Source organism: Osmerus mordax, chromosome 26, assembly GCF_038355195.1.
Source record: "Osmerus mordax isolate fOsmMor3 chromosome 26, fOsmMor3.pri, whole genome shotgun sequence".
Lineage (NCBI taxonomy): Eukaryota > Metazoa > Chordata > Actinopteri > Osmeriformes > Osmeridae > Osmerus > Osmerus mordax.
In genome coordinates this window covers 6,322,941-6,326,828 of record NC_090075.1, presented here as the reverse complement: position 1 = coordinate 6,326,828, position 3,888 = coordinate 6,322,941, and positions in this window count along the sequence as shown.

Here is a 3,888-nt window from a genome sequence, read left to right as displayed (position 1 = left end):
ACTTCCATGTTCTCTCTGTGCTGGATTCCGAGGCAGCGTCCTGATTGGTGGAAAGTTCGTAGCCAGAGGCTACCTATGGTGAAAGATGCTGCCGTAGCTGCTAACGCCGCAGCGCTAATGACAAAGTGAAGATAACTGTCCATATGTCATCTTTAGTCTTAACAATAATATCAATCTTTCATGATAACTGACTGGACCATTCTATAATTCATGATAACTTAAATAAACTAGACACACCGATTATTGATACCGGGGGTCTTTGGCTCAGTGAGCGAGACAAGTGGAATCATGTGACTGGCTCAAGTTTAGTGCCTGTTTGTGGTAACTCATAAAGACGCTATCATGGGTGTTTGGGGAAGGCAGTTTTGGAACTCTTGTGATGCTGATTGAGGGACAACATAACAAACCCACTGGTGGTGTTTGTGTCTGTTTGTATCCGCTTATCCCTCTCATCCCACTGTTACAAATACAGCACTGTTTTTCCACTGCATATAATTAAATATTTTCACATTGTACTCTAATCCAAATGCAGCAATCAGTGTTTTTGAGTGTCTGTTTGTGTGTGTGTGCGTGTGTTTGTGTGTGAGAGAGAGTGTGTATGTGTGTGAGAGAGAGAGTGTGTGTGTGTGTGTGTGTGAGAGAGAGAGAGAGAGAGTATGCATGTGAGAGAGAGTATGTGTGTGTGTGTGTGAGAGAGAGAGAGAGAGAGAGAGAGAGAGAGAGAGAGAGAGAGAGAGAGAGAGAGAGAGAGAGACTGTGTGTGAGAGAGACACTGTGTGTATGTGTGAGAATATCTGTGTGTGTGAGAGTGTGTGTGTTGTTAGGAGGATGTCTCACTCAGCCAGAACGTGAGAGTGATGATACAAGGTCATCACCTTGCACAGGAGGTCTACCTCACTCTGGATGTGTCTCCATCTGTGCATGCGGCCATCACACTGTCTAAACAAGCTGACACGCCAGAGGTGGAAAAGAACACACACACCCGCACACACGCCAGACAAGTTTGCGCTCACGCAGACGCACACAAGTGCGCACACATGCACACACACACACATCAGGCCTCCATCCCCGCCAGGGAAGAGGAAACACATAATCCACCTGAATGTGTTGATCCTGACTCCTCTTCAGGGAGATTAGAGGAGTTCAGTACACAGGCCTGAGTGTGTTTGTGTGTTTGTCTGCTTGATAGACTCACACGTCTTCAAGCAATCTCTTCCTCTCCTCTAATCAGTACAACCACAGTGTTGTTTACAATGTTTGCAGCCCTTGTTTACCCTAATCACTTCCTGATGCAAGATGGCTGCCCACGAGGCTTCTCCGGGATTGGTCAGTCCACGTGACCAGGGCTGGTTGGCAAGGTTACTTCAGAGTGTGTGAGTCATGATGCGGTTGTTTACTGCAGAGTCGCTGAGCTGGACAGCGGTTCAGGATGGCTCCTCATGCTCGTCAGGATCAACGCTGCTCCAACTCAGCACTTTACGCTCTGTAGTCCAAATCCTGAAGGACATATGGTCAATTTCCCCTTTCACTTCAGGTTAACCGAACCAGTTCACAGTTTCTCCACTTGCCTTCATGACATTTTATTCATTTAGCATACGCTTTCATCCAAAGCGACAGACTCAAACTCCTCTTGAAACAGTGACTGAAAATGTTCTTCATTAAGATTATTTGTGGTGTACAGTTTTATTTCATATATATTGTGACTTGTAAGTATTACTCTGCACGTCATTATTAAGTTTGAAATGAATCATATGAGTTATTCCGTTTAACTTGGTTTCAGTTTGTAACAGTGACCTTGAGGACATGCTGAAAAAGTAGAGACTGACCTTAAATTAGAAACGGACATACACAAAGTGAAACCTTTGTGTGTTCCTTCCCCAGCCCCCAACCCCCCCCACCCTAACACCCCTCCTACCCCCAACGTGTGACCTCTCTTTCAACGCCTTGGTCTGAGAGTCAGGGCAGAGACCATTAGAGGTCATGACCTTTTTCTGACCTGTGACCCCCAGTGGACCTCCTGACCCATTAACCTTCACTCAGCTTTCACTGGTCCCCCCAGGTGATCCAGACCGACTGCTACTGACCACACACACACTCGCATTGGAAAATACACATACATACGCACACGCATGCAGACACGCACAGGAAGAAGCCCACATACACACATTCAAACAATCTCACGCACACTCTCACGAACGCACTCGCGCGCAGGAAAACACACACGTGCACACACACAGGAAGACTCACAAATAAGCACACACACACTGATGCACACACACACGTGCACACACACAGACACACACACAGGACGCACCAGATCTCAGAGGGCCTGCTGTTCAGTCTAATGTAAATGAATCACCACAAAAGGCTAATCTCTCAGGGTTAATTTGAGTCATTTGAGTTTGAATGAGTTTCTTTCAGCAGGGAAACTGTTTAAACACTGAAAACGTAGACCACCAGGACAACACTTCAACACGACTTAGGACCCCAGGACCTGTTTAGAACACCAGAACCCCAAATCTTCTTAGAACGCCAAAACCTTATTTTAACCCAATAACCTGTTTAGAACCCCGAAGCCTCATATGAGCAATTTATTTCCGCCAAATATGCAAATGAGTTGATATGTCTCATCCTTCATAGACCCTCTCCCAGGTTCATGACACACCACTGAGACCAGACTGGGGTGTGTTTACATCCTGAAGAAAGGCCAAACAACTACTTCCACAGTACAGTATTTTACAGTAAACACTGCAGTATTTTTGCCTCTCAATATCTCTCAGAGGATTTTGTCTCTCTCCAGGGAGTTGATCCCAGTACACATTCTCCCTCATCCCAGTACACATTATCCCTGAGACCCCAACAATTCTACCGCAGTGTCTCAAGCCTGGAGTTGAGTTCTGGAACCCAACGCTGGCTCCTTTTACTGCCAAAGGAGGGCCTCTGAGCCAGTAGGAACAGAAACCACATTTAGAACATGGCGGAGGATCGCACTGAAATAAATACTTTCAGAGGGTTTTACTTTTGAGTAAATATTTTCACTGCAGGGAAACCTCAGTCTGACTAACACACAGATGGCTCCATCCAAGGTTTTTCCGAATGTAAGTGTGCATTTTACTGTAATGCCCAAACCTGAGACTGTAGATGTAGGATTCTGGCCACCTTTTGTTTGATGTTTCCCCCCACCACCCCCCATTCCCTCCTCCCCCACCCCCTCTCTCTCAAGCCCTCCCCCTCCCCCTCTTTCCCTGGTAGAGAAGGAGACCTGGCTGTAAGGGACACACGCACACACACACACACACACACACACTGTGTACACACACACACACCTATGCAGACATGCACACGGACTCTCACACACTCTTACACAGACAAAAAAAGATGGAGGTCTGTGTGGTTCTGACCACACAGGTGCCCAGCGGCCAGCTTCATTAGCATCCCTTCACTGGACTGCAGGGCCTTCACAAGGCTACACGGGGCTACGCAGGGCTGCCCAGGGCTGCTGGATGGAGCAGGGCTACCCAGGGCTGCTGGATGGAGCAGGGCTGCCCAGGGCTGCTGGATGGAGCAGGGCTGCCCAGGGCTGCTGGATGGAGCAGGGCTGCCCAGGGCTGCTGGATGGAGCAGGGCTGCCCAGGGCTGCTGGATGGAGCAGGGCTACCCAGGGCAGCTGGATGGAACAGGGCTGCCCAGGGCTGCTGGATGGAGCAGGGCTACCCAGGGCTGCTGGATGGAGCAGGGCTACCCAGGGCAGCTGGATGGAGCAGGGCTGCCCAGGGCTGCTGGATGGAGCAGGGCTACCCAGGGCTGCTGGATGGAGCAGTGCTACCCAGGGCTGCTGGATGGAGCAGTGCTACCCAGGGCTGCTGGATGGAGCAGGGCTAGCAGGAG